Here is a 24,121-nt window from a genome sequence, read left to right on the forward strand (position 1 = left end):
TTTGTTTCAATGGTTCTTTTTAGTTTTCAGCGTACACATCTTCAACTTATTTGTTAAAATTATTCCTAAGTTTTTGATTCTTCTATTGCTATTGTGAATGGAACTGTTCCCTTAATTTCATTTTTTGAATAAAAATGCTATTGAGTTTTGTAAACCACAAAGAATATCGCTAAACTTGTTTATAAATTCCAATAGACTTGTGTAGGGGATTAAAGATTTACTGTTAAAAAGAACATGTCAACCACATGTTCCATTTCATGAAAGTTATGCAATTTGTTGGCATACATTTTTTCACTGTATTCCCCATAATTTTTTTTGTAAATCACTAAGGTTTTTACTGCTTTACACACTTTCAATTCTGATAGTAACATATTGCTTTTTTCTGTTCTTAAGTTAATCCAGCTGGAGGATTTTCCATTTTTTTTTATTTTGAAATAAATTCAAAGTTACATGAATAGTTGCAAAAACAATACTAGCCCCATACACAGAATTCCATCATATCCTCAACCCCCTCCCCCGATAGCTCAATCCACCAACTATACCATGCTGTCACATCACTATTTCTTTTCCTCCCTATCTATCATCATATATTTCTCTGTCTTCTGAATATATGAGAGTTAGCTGCACACATCCTTGAACATACACTATAATTCACGTATGTACTTCCCATGAACAAGAAATTCTATGTAATTCCATTAAGCACAGCTAAGAAGTATAAGAGATTCAACAATGCTACAATACTTACATTCTATATTTCCTTTTCCTTATGTCACAACTGTGTCCCTTCGAGCCACCTGTCCTCAACCCTCCAATCCCATCCAAGTTCATCCTTAGCATTCAATTGTCGTCTAGTTAGACTTTTTTTTTTTCTTTTTTCAATTGTGGAAACATATATACAGCCTAAATCTTCCCATTCCACTCCTTTCCTAGCCTTCCATTAGTGGGATTAATCACATTTAGAATGATGTTATGCTCTTTCCCACCATCCATTACTAGAAATTTCCCTTCACCTCAAACAGCAACCCTACACCCCTTTCTTAACTTCCCGTTGCCCCTTCCTCCATTTCTCTTAACCCCAACTCTACATTTCATCTCTATGGTTATATTCTCTGATAATTTCTTTGTGTTTACTGTGGGGCTTAAAATTAACCTCTTAAATCCCTATCAATCTTGTTTTTCTTTGATACCACCTTCACTTCAATAGGGCACATAAACTATGTTCCTATACTCCTTCATTCCCCCACCTTTATATAGTTGTCTAAAATTACATATTTTACATTGAGTTCAAAACCATTGATTTGTCCTTAGAGTTTGTGTATTTTTTATCATGTAGGAAGTAAATAGTGGAGTTATAGTTCAAAAATTATTGACTTCTATTTGTATTCCATTGTGTTTGGAGGATGTTCTTTGAGTATATTCATTTTTGTTTTTAATTTCTTGAAGCTTGTTTTATGTCCCAGTTTATGGTCCCTTCTGGGGAAATATCTGTGATCACTAGAGAAAAATGAGTGTCCTGGTGATTTGGGATGTAAGGTACTATATGTGTCTGTTAAAATTCTCTATATCTCTTTCTCCTTTCTTTGTCTCTCTGTTGGTAGGGCTTCCTTTAGAATCTGAAGTAGGGCAGGTCTTTTATTGGCAAAGTCTCTCAGCATTTGTTTGTCTGTGAAAAATTTAAGCTCTCCCTCAAATTTGAAGGAGAGTTTTGCTGGATAAAGTATTCTTGGCTGGAAATTTTTCTCTCTCAGAATTTTAAATATGTCATGCCACTGCCTTCTCACCTCCATAGTGGCCACTGAGTAGTCACTACTTAGTCTTATATTGTTTCCTTTGTATGTGGTGAATTGCTTTTCTCTTGCTGCTTTCAGAACTTGCTCCTTCTCTTCAGTATTTGAGAGCCTGATCAGAATATGTCTTGGGGTGGGTTTATTTGGATTTATTCTATTTGGAGTTGGCTGGGCATTCATGCTTTGTGTGTTTATATTGTGTAGAAGGTTGGGGAAGTTTTCCCCAACAATTTCTTTGAATACTCCTTCTAGACCTTTACCCTTCTCTTCCCCTTCTGGGACACCAATGACTATTAAGTTTGGATGTTTTATTTTATCTATTGTATCCCTGAGATCCATTGTGATTTTTTCAATTTGTTTCTCCATTCTTTCTTTTGTTCTTTCATTTTCTGTTCTGTGGATTTCTAGGACACTGAGATGTTGTTCAGCTTCCTCTAGTCTTGTATTGTGAATATCCAGAGTCTTTTTAATTTGGCCAACAGTTTCTTTTATTTCCATAAGATCTTCTATTTTTTTATTTACTCTTGCAATGTCTTCTTTATGCTCTTCTAGGGTCTTTTTTATGGCGCTTATATCCTGGGCCATGGTCCTCTTGATGTCCTTTAAATCCTTTGCCATGTTTTCATTCTTTGATTGTAATTCTTTAATTAAATTTGCAATGTATAACGTTTCTTCCAAAATCTTGATTTGTGTGTTTGGAGCTGGATTCTCCATATCATCTGGTTTTATCATATGCATTAAGATTTTCTGTTGTTTTTGGCCTCTTGGCATTTGTTTTGCTTAATAGGGTTCTTTCAAGTTGTATCAAAAAAAAAGGGATATCGATCTAATTTTTCAGAGACACAGTTTGGTGATGTATACTTTCTCTAAGTAACCAGCAGATGGTGTCTGTGGGCCACCTATATCCCTCCAGTCATTTCTCAACGTTTTTTTCCCGCATAGTGAGGAGAAATGATTCTTGTGTGTTCAGTTGGAGAGCTCAGCCTGGGCATGCTGCTGGAGTCGCCCACCCTGAATGTGGGGCACGTGCACGGGTGGCCAGGGAGGAAGGGCAGCTCTCTCTCAGTGTCCCATAAACCATTGGACTTGGTGTAGCACCCCTGGGTTCTCCAAGCGGAACCCCCTCCAAGCCGTGTTCCTCCCTCAGCCAAGGGGTATGCCGTGCTACGTCATCAGTGTGTGCCGTCCCTCTAGGGAAGCCCTGGGCCGCTTGGCTGTGCTGCAGGGCTCTCAGCTCATTTCAGAATGCAGAATGGGTGAGGCTGTCTTTACTGCCATGCCTTGTGGGATGAGAGCAGCTGAGGTTTTCTCCACAGAGAGAGAGCGAGAGACAGAATATTTCCCCCAATTCTCCCAAGGTCAGTTGTCACCAAAAGCCTCTGTCTGCTTGTTGAGGATTTGCTGTCTGTATTGAGCAGTTAATATTAAAACCTCACTTGGGGCTGGGCTGAGAAAGTGCACAGCGCAGCTTCCGTGAGGGAGGGGCTCCCAGCTCCACACTCTCGGCACCCAGCGCGGGTCCACAATTTTACTTACAGATTTTATGCTGTGATCTTGGGCATTCCTCCCAATTCATGTCGGTGGATGTTGAGTTTACTGTCACGTTTGTCTCCCTGCTACCATTCCAGGTTATTTACTGGTTTTTTGTTCATTTATGAATTGTTCTGGGGGAGACTAAGTCTTCCACTTCTTTCTATGCCTCCACCTTCCCAGAATCCCCTGCATGGAATCGGATTTTCCATTTTTAAAATCTTGTTTTGTCATTATTTATCTTCTTATCTTTAAGTTTTATTGATTTTCCATATATTTTTCCAGTCTCTATTTCTTTTATATTCTCTAAATGTTATTTCCTTATTTATACTTGCTATTGGTTTCGTTTTTTTCTTTTTCTAATATTAACTGGGAAAGTTCAGTGAGTGATGTATGTGGTTCTCCCTTCTTAACATAGACTTTTATAGCTATAAATGCCCCACACTGAACAGCTTAACTGAATCCCTATGTGTTGCTATATTGTATTACATTTTCCTTTATCTCAAATGATTTTCTTATATATTATGTATTTCCTTTGGGGACCCATTATTTATATAAGAGTGTGTTGTTTGACAGCCACATATCTGAGAATTTCTCAGTTTTCCATTAATTATACTTCATTTTTAAATTTATTTGCATTGTGATCAGGCAGCATGCTTGCATGTTTTAAATCTGGGGGCTTGTTTTATTCTTTAACATATGGTCTACCTTTGAGAACATTCCATGTGTGTTTGAGAAGAATCTGAATTTTATTACTGTTTTGTGAAATATTCTATATCACTCTGGTAGGTCTAGACAGTTTATAGCGTTTTCAAGTCTTGTAGATACTAGTAGTTCTTCTACCTAGTTGCTCTATCCATCTTTGAAAGTGGGATACTGAAGTCTCCAACTATTTTGGTTTCAGTGTAAACTTTCCCTGGTAATTCTCTAAGCTTGTTTTCATCTAGTTCTTCATTATGGCATTCTTTCATGTTAAATACCCATTTTCTAGTGTACCATAGTTATTTCCTTGCTTTTTCCTTTGGCTATTTTTCTTTTGCGTAAATTTTTAATCATTGTCCCAGGGATTACAATTAGCATCTTAAGTTAAAACAATCTTGTTTGGATTAAAACCACCTCAGTATTAGTACTACAGAAAACATTGTTCCAATATAGCTCTCCTCTCTCCCGTTCCTTTATGCTCATATTTGCATATATTATATATTCATTTCTCATAAATGCATCCAAGAAACTTTAATGCTTTATGTAATTTTATTTAATGTAAAAGAAGAAATGAGTTATAAAGAAATATATTTACATTGTCTCATATTTACTTATGTATTTAGGTAATATATTCAATGTGGTTTAATTGAGTAATGGCACTTCATGATCAGGCTCCAGGTGGTAGCTGAATCCAGATTTCTGCTCAAGGGTAAAGGGCTCCTGTTTGGGACTGGGAGTGAATCACCAGGTATACCAAGATTGAACAAAGATATCTGAAACAAATACTGATTTGCAAGTAAGCTCCTAACAGAGGGAATCGTTTCCAAGGGCTCTTTTTTTTGACTGTACATCAGAATCACTAGCCTCATTGGCAGAACAGGCAAGATTTTCACAATAATTGCAAACTGTCCAAAATACCACCTTATATCATCTCCCCAAACCCTTAGTTCCAATATAGGTGAGGGTGACCACCAAAGGCTAAACTGTTGTCAAGTTTCTGGGAATGGCAATACTAACATGTTTCAAAGATGGTAACATGTTCCATTAGCAGAGGAGATTACTTACCTCAATAAGTTAGGCAACTTAAATTTGAACCAGATATCCCAGGTTGGACAACAAATGCAGGAGCAATGAAAAAGACCTGGTTCCTCTCCTTAAGAAGCAGAAAAATAAACGTAGTTACCAATAATATTTTTTAAAATTCATATAAGTAAGTGAACAAATAGATCATATATAGCAAACATTTGTATTAAGAAAATTATCCTAATTGCTATTTTTAAGGTTATAAACATAAGAGTCCTGATACACACAGGGTTGAGAGGCACAGACATACAGAAAAAAAGGACATAAAAAACTCAGATCAGCAGACTCAGCTTGATAAAGTGACTTCACTTTCACAACTGAGAATATAAGATATGGAAAATATTCTACTTAATTTAATCTCATTTGATTATATACCATATGCAACCATAAGGAAAAAAAAAACCTCCAAGGAAAGTTTTCAGTATACTGTTTTGTTTTGTTTTTATTTTCACAATGTCAGGCTCCCTCATCTTTTTTTGTCAGGGTTGAGAGGATATATTGTTCAGAACATATACTACAAGTCAACACTCAAATATCACAGCATCTCACAATGTTGCATCTCCCTGGAACAAAATGAAGCAGTAGTTAAGCAAAATGAAATCACCAAGTGCTTTCCAATAACTATACTGGAGGTCATTTTCTTCTTATTAACATTAGAAGTATTTTCATTTTTTAGTACTTTCAAAGGAAGCATAACAAAAGAGTTGGACATAACTATGCCTATAAAGTTAACATGATGTATCTTCTCATTAATATTTATTGGAATACTTCTGAGAAAGGAGTTCATGTTGTCATCTCCTAATCTATGCATTGACTTGTTCTAAGATTAAAGAGCAGAGGTGTAGTGCCCTAACATGGAGAAACCAAATTATCATATAGCAATTCATCTATGGATATATTCAAATAAGAGAAATAAAATCACATTTGTTTACTTATTTTATATCCATGAAGAATATCTCCTCAATAACATTTACAGTGCCCTTTCAAAAATTTGACATTGGTCTGTGCTGAATAAAAGTCTTATTTTCAATTATTTTCAGATAACCCAACTAGAATTGAGTAAGTGAGATATTTGAGAGCTGGCAGTGCTTAGTTAAATTCTTGGAGGATGGTCTTATATTAAAACAGGAATTGTCTCTTGGAATCCTTGGGTGCCACAGAATGAGTAGTTGTTACATTCATCAGTTAACTGCTTTGGAGCTGAGTATTGCTTTGCTTTCTGAGAACATGCAGTGCTTTGGAAATCCTACTATCTGTGTTGATCAACAAGAAAGGGCACAGAACTGGGTAACAGAATGAGAAAAGGACACTGATGCCCTGGAAATTAATATCTTTCTGATTTGAAAAAGCTATGTGGACAATAAGGAAAGAATTGAATGAATAAAAGAAAACAAAACATGTCACAAAGTAAAGGACAGTTTGCATGGCTCTTGTTTCTGGAGACAGTTTCTGCATATGGTTGATCTTTTTCATTTCCTGTAATTTCTTCTGGTGCTTGCACAAGAGATTAACAATGTACACACTGGCCAACATCATGAAGAACAAAAAGACAATATCCCAAAGAAGTATGCAAATTATAAAAATAAAACTTATGCCTGGTGTCATACAATAGTTCATAGAAAATCCATTTGTACCCAAAGTGTAATTTTTTGTTGCTGAACTCTAATGACATGAAAATTGATTACCATGTTGAGGGCCCAGAAGAAGAAAAAGGAAGGATAAATGAAATTGGTGGCTTTGAGTTTGAGCTGTGACCATCTGCAGTTGTTGGGACTCAGGATGATGGCTTGAATTATGCTCAAGAGAGAGGTTGAACAGATGGAGACACCCCGGTTGACAGTGTAAATGCACAGCACAGCCTTACACCCAACATCACTCAGAAAATGTTTAATTCCAAATGAGAACATAGTTTCGGGGATTCCTTGAGTAATTATAGCAACCAGGTTAGCAAAAGTCAATTGTGTGAGAATCTTATCTGTGATCTTCCTCTGAGAAGGTTGGGTGAAGGAGATGTAGGAGCTCACCAAGAGCACCAGGGAGTTCCCCAGAATCCCAATGCCAGTTTGACACAGGAAGAGTATTCCAAAGATCATATCTTTTGAAAGCATTTCCTGGTGACTGTCTTAGCACTAAAACAAAATCCAAGAAACCCATATGCATAAAATTATATAGAGAATTTGTCACAATCTTTTGAAGCTGAGGAACACTGCACAACAGCGCATTCTAAAGTCAGTTTTACCAAAGAGATGAATTTTCAATATTATGAAATAGTGAGCCACAAACATAGGTATGGTTTTATTCCAGTGGTGGTGATGTGATTACTATTAGATATATTTCCTAAAGTTTAGAAAGAATTGGTTGCATGTTTCTCTGTATTTATTTAAAAAGCAGGCTGCAGTGAAAGGCCAAATTATGCTCAGATGGTGCTTGATACTGTTTACAGCCTTTCATCTAATTGCTACTGTGTATGCTTTTTAAAAGTAATAACTTGTTTAGTGGAGGAAATGTTGAAAAACTAGTATACAGGAAAAAGTTAAAAATGTCATCAGTCATTGATACAGAATAAGCATAAGAACATGCCATGGTAAGAATATGCCGTACTGTGACATTTTTCATGCATGCTTCTTTATCCAGAATTTTATTGCATAAACAATTATGTATCCCCCATTTTCAATTAACATTATAGGTAAAGTACTTTTTTTTTTTTTTTTTTTTAATCATCATTTTATTGAGATATATTCACATACCACGCAGTCATACAAAACAAATTGTACTTTCGATTGTTTACAGTACCATTACATAGTTGTACATTCATCACCTAAATCAATCCCTGACACCTTCATTAGCACACACACAAAAATAACAAGAATAATAATTAGAGTGAAAAAGAGCAATTGAAGTAAAAAAGAACACTAGGTACCTTTGTCTGTTTGTTTGCTTCCCCTACTTTTCTACACATCGATCCATAAACTAGACAAAGTGGAGTTTGGTCCTTATGGCATTCCCAATCCCACTGTCACCCCTCATAAGCTACATTTTTATACAACTGTCTTCGAGATTCATGGGTTCTGGGTTGTAGTTTAATAGTTTCAGGTATCCACCACCAGCTACCCCAATTCTTTAGAACCTAAAAAAGGTTGTCTAAAGTGTGCGTAAGAGTGCCCACCAGAGTGATCTCTCGGCTCGTTTTGGAATCTCTCTGCCACTGAAGCTTATTTCATTTCCTTTCACATCCCCCTTTTGGTCAAGAAGATGTTCTCCATCCCACGATGCCAGGTCTACATTCCTCCCCGGGAGTCATATTCCACGTTGCCAGGGAGATTCACTTCCCTGGGTGTCTGATCCCACGTAGGGGGGAGGGCAGTGATTTCACCTTTCAAGTTGGCTTAGCCAGAGAGAGAGGGCCACATCTGAGCAACAAAGAGGCATTCAGGAGGAGACTCTTAGGCACAAATACAGGGAGGCCTAGCCTCTCCTTTGCAGCAACCGTCTTCCCAAGGGTAAAACTTATGGTAGAGGGCTCAACCCATCAAACCACCAGTCCCCTATGTCTGTGGTCATGTTAGCAACCATGGAGGTGGGGTAGGCGAATACCCCTGCATTCTCCACAGGCTCCTCAAGGGGGCACTACATCGTTTTTTTTGTTTTTTTTTTTTTTTTTCCTTGTTTGTCTTTTTTCTTTTTTTTTTTTTTTTTTAACTTTCCATTCTTTTTTCAAATCAACTGTATGAAAAAAAAAGTTAAAAAGAAAACAAACATACAATAAAAGGACATTTCAAAGAGACCATAGCAAGGGAGTAAGAAAAAGACAACTAACCTAAGATAACTGCTTAACTTCCAACATGTTCCTACTTTACCCCAAGAAAGTTACATAATATAGCAACATTTCAGTGAACTTGTTCCTACTACATCCATCAGAAATTAACAGACCATAGTCATTTCTGGGCATCCCCAGTACTTTTTAAAGAAGAAGCTATTCTTACCATAATTTCAATACCTAAAAATATTTGCTATGCTAATGTTGCAACATTTACAACTGCATTTCATTTGCTCAAAGCCATTTTCTAACTTTCCTTACAATAAATGCTGATCTGATTAGCTTGTATCATCCATTCACAGCCATTGCCATAGTTTTTTTTACAAAGAAGTTCTACCAAAAGAAATCTCTTTTACTAAATATTTTAGCATCTGAACTTCCTTCAATTGTATAAGCACTGAATGTGATCAACATTTAAACTTTTGACAATATGGTGATGATTTAATTCTCTGTGTTGTAACTTGCAGGCATGTAATTCTGAATTAGGAAGAACTTTTAAATGCTTTTTGTTCCATTCCTTTTTCTCCATAATTAACAATTCATACAATGTCTTAAAAAAACAAACAATATACAAACAAGAACATCTAATGAGCATGTACCGACATTTAAAAGTGTGGATAAACATTTTATCTATTATTATTTTTCTATCTTATATGTATTTTCTAATTTTTAGCTACGTTTTCACATTAATATATTTTTCTTGTAAGAAATATGAATAGAAACAAATATTTTTAAAGAACCTAATTTGATGTAATGTAAAGTAAATATTTTGTCATTTCACATTTTTCTGCTTAGGTTAAACAAAATGTCTGCAAAATAAAGAAATCTGAGGAATAGATACTAGTATCATTTATTTGCTGCATTTAATCCAGACATATCTCAAATTTATTTTGATATACTGTGTGCCATGAACATAGAATATATTATATTCTCACTCAAAGTATCAATTCAGTTACATAATAATAGATACAGCCAAGGATAAGACTGGAGGAAACATTCAAAAAGTATAAAGGTCTCTTGAAAATTCCCCTAAGATTTGATTTAATAATAGTTGAAATAAAATGTTTAATATAATTAATTAAAAAAACAGTGCCAATTAAACCCATGGATCAGAGAGGAATTCTAAATGAAAATGTAAAAATCTGTTACACTAAATGAAAATGAAAGCATAATATCTCAAAAATTTTAGATGCAGCTAAAGCAGTGTTTACAGAGGAATTTTGGGCATGAGATGTATATATTAGAAAATAATAAAGGTATAAAGTTGGGAAATGAATTATGCATACCACAAAAGTTAAGTTCATGTCACAGCCTCTGGCCCCGGAATGTATACCTATCTGTAATTGAGATGTTTTGAAGCCTTTATTAGTTAACCTGTGCCCAAACTGAATGAGGATATGCATTAATCCAAGATGGCAGAAGTCCTTTTTGGCAAAAGGAATGGAAAAGGAGAGAGAAAGACATGGAATGAAACCAAGAATCACCTGAAACCAGAGAAGAAAGAAGAAGACAAAGCCACATGCATTCACTAGTGACAGAAAGTCCACGGACAATGATCGCTGGCACTCAGACCTAGAACTTCCGTCTTCAGAGAGAAAGCATCATCTTGCAAATTCCTCAATTTAGGACTTTCCCTACCCTCAAAATCATGACGCAAAAACTGCCATAGTTTAAGCCAGTACCTTATATGCTCTGGGTGTACACTACCAAACATTTAAGGAAGAAATTACATGAATTCTACATGGTGTTTTCCAGATAGTAGAGGACAGAATACTTGCAAACTCACTTTATGATGCCATCATTGCCCTAATCCTCAAATAAACAGACCATTATTTTTCAAATGAACACTATACCAACATCTTTCATAAATACGGAAGAGAACATTCTTGACAAAGCAATTAGAATCCAGCAAAATATAAAAGGGATAATACATAATTATCAACTGTGATTCATTCCAGGAAGGAAAGGCTATTTAAATTTTTAAGCATCAGAAAGTACCAAAGGTAGTGAACTGAATCTGAGGAGATTGTGTGACAACATCAAATAAACCCATAAAAACAGGGGCAGAAATACTCCAAGAAATAATGGCTGAAAAATTCCCAAATTTAACCAAAGACATGAATATACACATCCAAGATGCATAATGAACTTAAACAGGATATGTACAATAGATCTAAACCATAGCATAGTGTAATCAAACTGTCAAATGCTAAACATTAGGACAGAATTCTGAAAGCCACAAGAGGGAAGTGTCTCAAATACATGGGAGCCTCAATAAGATTAAGAGTGAATTCTCATCAGAAACCATAGACACAAGAAGGAAGTAGCATGACATATTTAAAAGCTGAAAGCAAAGAATTTCCAAGCAAGAAATTTTGTCTTCCAAAAATGAGAGAGAGAATAATAAGACATTCCTAAACAAACTAGTGAGGGAGTTGATCACCACTAGGCTGGCCCTAAAAGAGAACATAAAGAGAGTGCTGCAGGTTGAAAGGAAAGGACAATAGACAACAGATGGAAGCCACATGAAGAAACAAAGATCTCCAGCAAAGGAACAGGCAAGAGTAAATAAAAATGCAAGTTCTATTATATATTTGGATTGTAACTTCCTACAGGGTCTAAAGGTAAATGCAGAAAATGTAATGTTAAATCACTGGCTTTGGACACATAATGAATAGCCATGTAATTTGTAACAACAACTATGTAAAGAAGGGTGGAGATCAGAGTTTGGAAACCTAGTATGCATACTAGTGAGCTAAGTTGGAATCAAAGCAAATTAGAATGTTACAGATATATAATATTAAATTTCAGCACCACCAGGGAAGTGAATCTCCCTGGCAACGTGGAATATGACTCCCGGGGAGGAATGTAGACCCGGCATCGTGGGATGGAGAACATCTTCTTGACCAAAAGGGGGATGTGAAAGGAAATGAAATAAGCTTCAGTGGCAGAGAGATTCCAAAACGAGCCGAGAGATCACTCTGGTGGGCACTCTTACGCACACTTTAGACAACCTTTTTTAGGTTCTAAAGAATTGGGGTAGCTGGTGGTGGATACCTGAAACTATTAAACTACAACCTAGAACCCATGAATCTCGAAGACAGTTGTATAAAAATGTAGCTTATGAGGGGTGACAGTGGGATTGGGAATGCCATAAGGACCAAACTCCACTTTGTCTAGTTTATGGATGGATGTGTAGAAAAGTAGGGGAAGCAAACAAACAGACAAAGGTACCCAGTGTTCTTTTTTACTTCAATTGCTCTTTTTCACTCTAATTATTATTCTTGTTATTTTTGTGTGTGTGCTAATGAAGGTGTCAGGGATTGATTTAGGTGATGAATGTACAACTATGTAATGGTACTGTAAACAATCGAAAGTACAATTTGTTTTGTATGACTGCGTGGTATGTGAATATATCTCAATAAAATGATGATTAAAAAAAAAAAAAAAAAATTTCAGCACCATGGTAACTCCAAAGAAATTATTAGAGATTATCCAATCTTGTAGGGAGAGAAAGTATGTTTCTAGGGGCAGTAGGCAGAGAGAACTGGGAGTTACTGCATAATGACTATGGAGTTATAGACCAATGGAACAGAACAGAGAACTTTGAAATAGACCCAAATGAATATACCCAAGTGATTTTTGACAAAGGCACAAAGGCAACTCAATGAGGAAATGACAGCATTTTCAATGAACAGTGTCAGAACACTTGGATGTCCTTACACAAAATAATGCAACTCAACACATTCTTCACACCTTACACAAAAATTAACTAAAAATACAACACAGACATGAATTTAAAATATAAAATTTACAGTAGAAAATATAGGAGAAAATTCTATGACATGGGGTTTACAAAAGAGTTTATAGATATGACATACAAAACTTGATTAGAAAATTGGTCAACTTGAATTTTATCAAAATTATAACATGCTTCCATGAAAGACACCATTAGGAGAATTAAAATAGTCAACAGACCAGAGTGAAGTGTGGGGAAAAATCAGATCAGACAGCTCTCCAAAGAAGAAATACAGAACAAATTAGGATATGGAAAGTTAATTTGCTCAACATTATTTGTCATTAGAGCAATGAAAATTAAAACCACAATGAGATATCACTACATACTTACTACAATGGCTAAAATCCAAAACATACAGTGGCATTGCCCTCAGTAATAAAAAGGAATGCGCTATACATTCACCTTTCACATGAGTGAATTTTAAATGCATTTTGCTGTATAAAAGAAGCCAGACATACCCTAAAAGCAAATAAGATGATTCCTTTTATGTGACATTCTAGAAAAGATAAAATTATGGGAACAGAAAACAAATCAATGGTTGACAGGGTTTGAGGGAGGAGGGAATTTATGACTACAAAGAGAGCAAATAAAGGAATTTTTAGGGTGATGGAACTGTTTGGTTTGGTACCTGAGTTGGTGGACATATTACATCATGGATGTGTCAAAGCCCACTGAACTGTACATCAGAAAGAGCAAACTTATACATATGCAAATTTTAAAAGTTAACCACGGAGTCCAGGGATGGTAGGATGGGATACAGGCTGTTAAAATTAACATGGCTGTATTACAAATGTATGGGCTCATCTCACTGAAGGGCACTGGGGAAAATATGCTAAGTAACTTTAATACACAGTGATTTTACTATAAATTGTAGGCCTAAAGACAAAAGGCACTGTATGTAAACACGGTAGTCTAGTTGGTCACTTTAGGTAGTTGCAGCCAGTTTTAACCAATCAGAGAAAGAAGTTACAAATAAGTAACATAGGAAGGATAAAATGAATCTTAATTTCTGGATTAGAGATAGAGACATCAGAATGAACTCAAGTGTGTGTACATATATATACATACGTATGAAATAAACAAATTTGAAGAACATGTATCTGGAAGTAATATATAAATATGAAAACAAGTAGAGTATTAATGATACGTTTCCTACTTCTCTCTGTGGAGAACAGCTAGAAAAATACCACAGTGGAAACAAACAACCCTATTTTGCAAGTCATGATTTCTAAAAATACCTTCTTGACTAAGAGTAACAGGATTCCATGCGAAATGCCCAGGTCTAGCACTGGGTTAGGGAAAATATCTGATGAACACTGAGTACCTTTTAGTGGCAGAAAGTAAAGAAATGCTCAAAAACAAAAGGTTGGGCATATCAAAGGCCACAATAGCCAACCTGCAAGAGCTCCTGAAGCCCAAATCTAGAACAAATTATCAATTTAAAAATATAGTACTGGATAGTAATTCAAAGAATTAAATAAACATCTGCAAGTTTTCCCACATAAATAAATGATTGCATAAAAAGTGAAACAATACAATTCTCCTTTTCAGATGAATTCCAAATAATATCAATGGATACAGGCCCTGTCCAAAGGAGCTTGTTTTCTTTCCTCTTGAGTGAATTCATTCACTTTGAATGAAAAGAAGCTAAAATAGGAACATTATGGAGAAACTGAAAACACTACTTTAGCCAAAGCTAAAGGGTACCATCAGCAACAACAGGTCATATTGATATGCTGTAGCCCCTGAAAATGATGAAATGATAACACTTCACCTCTCCACCCAAAACCCATAACACAGTCATGGGTTTTCTATGGGAAAACACAACTTATGAACATTCTACAGAAACCTGACCAGTATTCTTCAAGACTGTCAAGGTAATAAATAAGCAAGAAAGTCTGAGAGGCTTTCACCCAGACCAGAAGAGACTAAAAATACATGATGACAAAATGTAATGCAGTTTCCTGAGAGGATCCTGGAACAGAAAAAAAGACATTACTGGAAAAACCTGGGATATCTGAATAAAGTCTGGACTTAATAGAAATCACTCCAATGTTTGTTAGCTTCTTAGTTTTCATTAATAAACCATGGTAATGCATGTTGTTAACATTAGAGGGAAATGAATAAAAAGTGAACAGGAACATCTATAGTGTCTTTGCAACTCTCACAAATGAAAAATTCTTTAAAATAAAAACTCATTTAAAAAACAAAACTCATAATATGAAATAGCACAGCAAACTCAGGGAATTGCTCAATATTTCACATTATAAAACAAAAATTTTTGAGTGCCTGTGGAAAAGAAAAAGAGAATTGGGGACTGAAAATGACAGGGATTATAAATGTATAACTAAAAACTTATACTACAATATAAATAGTGAGGGTGAGCTAGAAAATGAAAAAAAAATCAAGCAAGCAAATTTTATCAACTTCAAAAGTCAAATTTCGATCCCAGATTTGAAGGAAATCCTTCCTTTAGTAAATCTTTGTTGATGTAAAAATTATGTGATTATTAAGTCAACCATGTATGTCCTGGTCTCTTCTGAGGCATTGATTCCTTTCCATTAAATAACTGATTTCTTATTGAGCTTCAAAAAACGCTTAAGTATCCCAGAACTAAATGCCCATAACTGTTATTTCTTTTAAGATTTTAGTCAAATATTCTTATATATTAATACTTTGAGATGAATTTCAGAAAGGTGCATTATGTAATTAGCATGTTGGTAATGGTTCTGTAATTTATGAAAGTTACTGATTTATTTGGGATAAATGATCTATAAAGAACTATGGACTAGCACTTTATTCAAATTGAGGATCTGATTAACATAAATCTATAGATCTAAAAATGTCTAAAATCTAAAAATGTTTCCCATATAAAACATTCACCACTGAATGAAAAATAGGTCTATTTATGCTCCTGATTCTTCCACCTAAAAACAATAAAGCTTCCTTATAATCTAACATCATCATTTCATTAGAGTTACTCAAATAATGACTCTTAAATTAATAAATAAATAAAATAATACAGGTGAATGGAGAATATGTTTAAAGACCAACACAGTGAGAAGGAAAAAGCAGTTTACCATGGAGAGGAAGAAAGTGAGGAAAAGTGAGGGACAGCAGGAATCGAGAGGAAGATGCAGGTAAAGACTTGAGAGGTATATTAAGAGACATGAACAGAAAAATTCATGGGGAACAGATTTGGGTACAGTTGAAAACCAATGGACAGAGGGACAATGACTTAGAGAGACACAACATTATTAGAAGTGTGTAATACTAAATTATAAATTATAAACAGAATTCAAAGAAATAGAAGGTGAGGAATACAATTTTAAAATAGGACGAGATGAGGAAGACATGTAAATAAATACATTATAAAGCGTAGTAAAATATAACATTAAATGAGAATTGACCATAAAAAATTGTAGGTATTTCTAAAGGGAATGTGTATAGAGTCAATACTGAAATGTAAAGATAAAATTGAAAGCATGAAAGAGAACAGTGGAGAGAGACGCTTTATAAGGAGAATTAAGCAAACTAGTCAATGAAAAGTGAGTGAAGGAATGGAGTGCATGAATGAATGAATGTTAAATAAAAGGAAGGGGAATGTGGGGGATTTGTGTGCATGCCTTGACAGCAGTGGTGTAAGAAGCCTGAGAGATAAGTTCGGGAAAAACTAATGGAAAGCAGAGAAAAAAAGAGATCTAAATTACATAAAATGAAGATTGTAAAAAGTTGTGACAAAAAAATGTTAACAATAACTCCATGGTTCTCTAAACATGGGAAAGTAGGAAAATGAGAGTAAAGCAGAAAAATCTAGAATCTAGCTCTCTGATTGAAGCCAAGCAGCTTAAAACCATTAGAACCTGAGCTCACTGAGGAATGAAGGCTGATAGAAGGCAATGGCTGAGCACGACAGACAGCAGGAAGTGCAAAGTGTACAACACAGAACAGTAACAGCAAACACTTTCAGGACCTACTGAGCAAAGGACATCAGTCTGAGCAGATGGGATGTGTTGGTTGATTCAATCCTCATAACAGCAGTACTAGTAGAGTAAGTACCATTTTCATACTTCACAGATGGAAACAGAAGTATAGAGAGGACAGTTAACTGGCACAAGAATACTGCAAGGAGGTGGTAGAGCAGGGTTTGAACACCATCTGTCAGACTCCAGACAGAATTCATAGCTACTATACCCTAAGGCCACAGAGGGAACTAAGGAATTTAGAATAAGTTTTAAAAGGAGGATTCAAGTGGGTACCTCATTAGAAGTTTGAGCGTAAGCTGCCTACAATACAGGAAAGGGATTCAATTCAAGAAAAATATAATTGCCCTTTAAAAAGAGAATACAGAGAACAGAGAGGTGAGAAAAGAGAAGTATGGATGCTAAGGAAAAGGATGAAATGTATTAAGGATGGAATGAAAAACATGGAGAGCAATGAGAAACAAAAAGAGGACAGAGCATAAATAAAATGGGTTGATAGAAACATTTCCAATGGAAGAAATGTGGAAAAGAGAGTTTTTAGAGAAAATAAGAGAAGGGAGTTTAGTTCTCCAGAAGAGTGTTCCATTGCTCCCTGTGACAAGGGGTGAGAGAGACCTGACTCACCTGAGCTGGTGTTGCTGCCCCTGAAGTGTGTGTGGGATGGGACTGATAGCCGTGTCTGGGGAAATGGTTCATTCCCGAGTTATAAAAGCCAGTGAGGTGACCTCAGCTCCCACTGGGAGGTGGTTCTCATGTCACTGCACTGGCCCTGACACATTGAGAGGTGGGAGTCTCTGAAGAGAGTGTCACAAACAGGGACAAATTATGCTTCCACTAAGAACTGTAACAATTATGTATAGAAGTCAAAGAACTTTCTTGGGACACCAACTTTCCTAGATGAGAACTTTTTGTTAATGGCAACCCCTGGGATATAAAATAGAGATGGGAGTCAAGTACTAAAAAGTCCTATTCTACACTGATGAAGCAGTAAGTTAATTAGTAATTTGTGGAACATCAACCTGTTGGAAGATAGGACAAGTTTTCACATTATAATTAGAAAAGCATGTGAGATATTTGAATATAACATTACATAAAATGAAAGGAAGATTTTTAAATGGTATTCAACTTTTTTATATAATTATTTAAGTGAACTCAATTAGGTAGATGATGATTGCAGGCTATATGTACAACTAAATATGTTCATGTTATCATGGGTTCATGATTTGTTTACCTAAAACTTCCCTTTAATTGTACTTTTGTTTTCAATTGAACATAGCAATAAAAAGTCAGAATCGGTGGAAATAAACATATACGATGCTCTTTCCAGAATGTTAGTAGTCAGGATTCCTTTGACTGTTGCCAGGAATCATTAATTGAGAGAATTATAAGTTCATTACATTATGAGTCATGCAAGTTAAAATAGAAATGAGAAATCATTATTTTGAAGAATAGTGAAAATATGTTCATCAGGAGAGTAATATGTTTACAGGGATGATACTGGCTTCAGCACAAAAATGAACTGTGTGTAATAACTTCCCAACTGTGAGAGAAGGAAGCATGCCCACTCCCTCAGAGGTACAATTATCCTGGATCTCAACTTGAAAAGGAAATTTTCATCAGAGAACTAGCACAAAGAATATTGAAAATCATTCCCATAGTCACCACCATTGTAGTTTTACTGTGCTGTGTATCCCTGACTACCCGATAATTCAGCCTTCTTTCCTCCAGGGAACAACAGCGAGGCATCCATAGAAATGTGGTCATTTGCAGTAAGTGTAGAAAGTTAAGGGGTGTGTGTGTTGTATTTGTTTGGTAAAGTGTGTTTGCTTGTGAATCCCTGAACCCAGCAGAGGTGGGGAAATGGGGCAGTTATGTTTCAAGGTGGCCCTGCAGTGGGAAATTTCAGGGACTGTGAAACCACAGGAACACTCAAAACCACTGTGCCACTTTCTGGATACAAGACCCAGGAAAGGTCATGTCCCCTCTCTGAGCCTCATCCTCTAGTCTGTAACATGGAAACAAAGTGGGTTTGGGGGGGGGAGCAATTTGAAGGGAAAAATCACTAACTGAGGCTCCAGCAAATAGATGCTAAAAGGAATGATTTGTGAGATCCATATTCCTGAGCCCTAGGGGTCTTTACAAGAAGGTGTTGACTCACTTCCCCATACTCATACCTACAAAATACAACCATTAACCCTGGAAGAGTGGCAACTAACGGACAACTATGAAAGGTGGTAAGAGGAAGGCAAATTTGTGAGACGCCAGAACAGAATAACCCAGAGGCAGGCATCTTTCATCCCCTGACCCAAGAGAAGAAAGTGACCCACTTGGTTTCCCCCCACCCACCCTCCCAAAAGAAGCTTTCCAGCTCATTATTTCCCAGCACCCCAGTTCATTCCTGTCCCTCTGACACCACTACCACTTGCAGGATTGATAAGGAGCCCTGCTATAATACATGACAAGAGAAAGCATTCTTCTACCCTGCTGGCTGGCAAGAGGGACTCTGACACAAGAAGCCTATCCCCAGAAACCTCTGTCCCTAAGCCTGAGACTCTACTCTCCAGCAAGAGATAACAGGTGACTTATCTTAGGAAAACCCCTTCTGCACTCTCAGGCAGCATCAGTGTGGTCCTTTGAGATTACCAGATAATCCAGCAGGAGAAAAGTAACACAGGAAAGGCTACGAAAGTTAACTGTCATAGGATCTACTGCCCAGAAAGCAGGCCAGGACCTGCTTGCTAATCCTAAGTATTACAAATATCTGCTGTGTTTGCTGGCCTTAAACACATATGGGTCTCCTTTTACTATTTCTTCCCTCACCAGTCTTAGCACTTCAGAAGCACCCAAGGCTTTGCTCAGGCCCTGGGCACTGGAAGAAGATGGACACCCAAAATCCCATGTTGAGAATGAGAAAGAGATAAGATAACTACTGGTTGACTTTTGGCATACATGCCACTGATTTTTTTAAGCAGTTTTATTGATCTATAAAATCCTATATCATACAATTTACCTATTTAAAGTATACAACTCAGTTTATTTTACTATATCACAGATAAGTGCAATCATCACTACAGCCAATATTAGAATACTTCATCACCTTAAAAAGCTATCATCCCATTTCCCCTACTTCTCCCCACCCCTGCCCTAAGCAACCACTGACCTATTTGTGTTGTACAGATTTCTATATTCTGTGCATTTTCATGAACTGAATCATATAATAAGTGACTTTTGTGGCTATCTTTTTCTTCCACATAGCATCAAGTTTCCAGATTCATCCATGTTGAAGCATTTATTAGTATTTCATTCATTTATATGCCCAAATAATATTCCATTGTATGTATATATCACATTTTGTTTATGCATTTATCCACTGATTCATATTTGGGTTTTAACTTTTGGCTATTATTCATAATGCTGCTATTTTGTTTGGACATATGTTTTCATTTCTCTTGGTTATATACCTAGGAGTGCAATTGTTGGGTAATGTGTAAATTTATGTTTAATCATTTGAGCCATTTCCATCCGGTTTTCCAAAGTGACCCCAATATTTTACATTCTGTCCAGCAGTGAATGTGTACTCAAATTTCTCCACATTCTCACCAATGTGCTGTTGGTATGAAGCGGCATCTCACTGTGGTTTTGATTTGCATTTCCCTGGTAATTAACGATGTTGACCATCTTTTTATGTGTTTATCAGTTACTTTTCTATCTTCATTGGAGAAATGTCTATTCAGATCCTCTGACCATTTTTCAATTTGGTTATTTGTCTTTTCACCATTGAGTTGTAATAATTCTTTATATATTCTAGACACAAGTTCCTTATGAGATGCAAGATTTTCAAATATCTTCTCCCATTTTTTGGATTGTCTTTTTGCTTTCTTGATGATGTCCTTTGAAGCAAAAACAGTTTTAATTTTTATGTTGATAAATGTATCAAATTCCTTTTTTTCTTTTGTTGCTTTTCGTGTCTTACCTGAGAATTCTTTGCAAAGTCCATGGTCATTGAAGATTTTCTCCTATGTCTTCTAATAGTTTTATAGTTTTAGCCCTTACATTTAGATGCTTGATACATTTCACTTTAATTTTTGTATATTGTGTGAGTTAAAGGTCCAACTTCATTTTTCTGTATGTGCCTATCAAGTGGTCCCTGCACTAGTTGTTGAAAATAATATTCTTTCCCCACTTGTTGGTCTTGGCATACATGTCAAAACCATTTGACTGTAGACACACTGTTTTCTTTCTGGACTCTTAATTCCATTCCACTGATCTTTCTGTCTATAGCTATGCCAGTACCACATTGTCTTTATTACCACTACTTTGCAATAAGTTTTGAAATTCAGAAGTCCTCCTAGTTTGTGCTTCTTGTGCAGAATTGTTTTGGTTATCTTGGTTCCCTTTTAATTTCATATGAATGCGGAAATCCCCAAATATGTAGAAGTCAAAAAACATAAGACTAAATAATCAGTAAATCAAAAGGAAAACACCAGATGAATTAGAACATTGAGAATAATGAAAATAAAAACACAACACATGAATGTGTAAAGTATGCTCCTAAAATCATGCATGGGGAAAAAGAAAGGTAAAATGAGTATATTAAAAAGAAAAAATGATATAAATCAATATAAGAACCTAGCAACTTAATACTAGGAAGGGTACACTAAACCAATGCAAGCAAAGGAAAGAAATAAAAGGTTAGAGGAAATAATAAAATAGAGAATAAAAAATACAGTGAAAATCAATTAAACTAAAAGTATAAAAAAAGAAACAAAGAACAGATAACCAAAGTTGCCAAACTCTGTCTACACTAACCAAGGAAAAAAGGGAGAAGGAACAAATTACTTAAAGCAGAAATAGAAGAGAGGTTGCCATTACTGTCTCTACTGAACTAAAAAAGATTCTAAGAGAACAGTATGATCAACTATATGCAAGGAGATTACATAAGCTAGAAGAAATGGAAAAATATCTAGAAAGACAGAAACTATGGAAACTAATTCAAGACAAAATAGGAATTCAAAATTGAACTGAAATAGACTTATAACAAGTAAAGAGATTGAATTTGCAATGAAAAATTTCCCCACAAAGTAAATCCCAGGTGACAATGGCTTCACTGGTGAACTATACCAAATGTTTAAAAAATAATTAAACCAATTTTAAACTCTTCCACAAATAGAAGAGGCACAAAGAGTTCTCAACTCATTCTAAAAGGCCAGCAACCACATTAAGGTATTTCAAAAATTCCTTATGAGTATAGAAGGAAAAAATCCTCAACAAAGTACAGTATCCAGTAACTTTCACAAAGAATTGTACACCATGACCAAGTGATATTTAACCCAGAAATGCAACATTGGGCTAATAACTGCAAATCAAACAATGTAATACAACAAATTAATAGAATAAATACAGAAACTGTATAACCATATCAGTAAAAGCAGTAAAAGTATTTGACATAGTCCAACAGTCTTTCATGATACAAACATTCACTAAATTAGTAATAGAAGGGAATTTCCTCAACCTGATAAAGAGCATATATGTAAACCCCAAGGCTAACATCATACTTAACGCAAAAGACTAACTATTTTCCTACTAAGTTCAGGAATGAGAGAAAGAAATTTGCTCTAACCAACTATTCAATATTGTACCTGAAGCCAACCTCAATCTCTTGTGCTTTCTTGCTTGGGATAAAGGAATTTTTCTTTAGAAACAGTGCCAAGAATGACAAGATATAAATGAAACAAAACAAAACAAAACAAAACAAAACAAAACAAAACCTACTTTTAAAGAAAATGCCTAACAAGTTGTTAATACAGTAATCACTGTAATGTCACTTCCTTCTCTAGTTCCTTGGTTTTCAGCTCAGGCTGCATTCTCTAACTCATACTGTGAAGGCAAAGGTATTTTTGATTCAGAAATATAAGAAATCTACATAGTCTTAATTTGTAAGGGTTTCTAGCCATAGCAATTAGTTAAGAGAAAGATATAAAATCATCCAAATTAGAAAGGAAGAGGATAAACTATTTCTATTTGCAGATGATGTGCTATTTCCTTTATAGGAAATCCTAACTGAGGCATATAAAATTCTATTAGAACAAATAAATAAGTTCAACAATGTTCCAGGATACAAGATTAGTATAAAAAATGGTATTTCCATGTAGTATATTAATGGCTAATTTGAAAATGAACTGAAAAGAAATTTAAAATATCAAAGGCATAAAGTCTTAGGAATAAAATTAACAAATGAAATGAACATGCACATTGTAAACTACATAAAACTAATGACAGAAAGTAAAGAAGATCTACAGAAATGGAAAAAAAATCCTATGCTCATGAATCAGAAGCCTTACTATTGTTAACACAGCAATATTGCCCAAATTGAGCGACACATTCAATGCAATGTGCATCAAAATCTTAATCTCCCTTTTAAGAGAAATGGACAGGCTCATTAGAAAGTTCTTAGGGAAATGTAAGAGGCCCAGAATAGAGAAAACAATATAGAGAAAGAACAAACATGGAGGACTCACACTCCATGGTTTTATAACTTACTACAAAGATAAAGTAATAAAGAGAGTATGATACTGGCATAAGGGCTGCCATATAGATTAATGGAGTAGAATTTAAAGTTTGAAAATAAACTCTACAATAATATTCAATAGATATAAAACAAGGATGGCAGGACAATTCAATGGAGAAAAAAATAATCTTTTCAATAAATGATGTTGGGACACCAGAAAATCCAAGTTTGTAGAATGAAGTTGTAACCCTGTCTAATACTATGCAGAAAACTTTACTCAACATGGATCAAAGACCTATGTTAAGAGTCAAAATTATATAACATTCAGAGGAATACATAGGAGTAAATCTTCATGAACATGGATTAGCCAACAGTTTCGTATATTTACATTTGACTTCAAAAGCATACACGACAAAAAAGTAGATAAACTTCTGTGCTTTAATGACACCAACAAGTATATGAAAAAGCCAAGAAAAGAATGGGAGAAAATATTTGCAAATCATAGATATGCTAAGAGTCTAGTATCCAGACTATGTAAATAACACTCACAACTCAGTAAGTCAAATAACTTTGCCAAAAAATATGCAATAGATATGAACAGACAGTTTTCCAAAAGAAGATAAACAAATTGCTAATAAGCACATGAAAGTATGCTCATATTGTTATTCATCAGGGAAATGCAAGTGAAACACTCAATGAGATATCAATCATACACACTAAAAGGCTGGAATCAAAACAACAGAAAATAACAAGGGTTGGTGAGATGTGAGAAATCATAAGGCTCAGACATTGTTGGTAGGAATGTAAAATTGTTGGTAGCTAGGAAGGTACAGTGCCTTTTTTTAAAATTCAATTTTATGGAGACCCATTCACATACCATACAATCATCCCTGGTGTACAATCAGCTGTTCA

The 24,121-nt window shown here is 35.3% G+C and overlaps 1 long non-coding RNA gene across 5 annotated transcripts in view; it reads right to left on the reverse strand.

Moving 5' to 3' along the window:
- The window catches only part of LOC119505744, a 310,630-nt gene that overhangs the window by 276,097 nt on the left and 10,412 nt on the right, over nt 1-24,121 (reverse strand). For 3 of the 5 annotated variants that reach the window (XR_005210813.1, XR_005210811.1, XR_005210812.1), the window contains exon 3: nt 5,085-5,172. This is a non-coding gene — a long non-coding RNA (uncharacterized LOC119505744). Of the gene's footprint in view, nt 1-4,622; nt 5,173-24,121 lie in introns of those variants that run through there. The other 2 variants (XR_005210814.1, XR_005210810.1) reach the window with 2 other exon arrangements.

The sequence above is a fragment of the Choloepus didactylus genome, chromosome 10, assembly GCF_015220235.1.
Source record: "Choloepus didactylus isolate mChoDid1 chromosome 10, mChoDid1.pri, whole genome shotgun sequence".
Taxonomy (NCBI): Eukaryota; Metazoa; Chordata; class Mammalia; order Pilosa; family Megalonychidae; genus Choloepus; species Choloepus didactylus.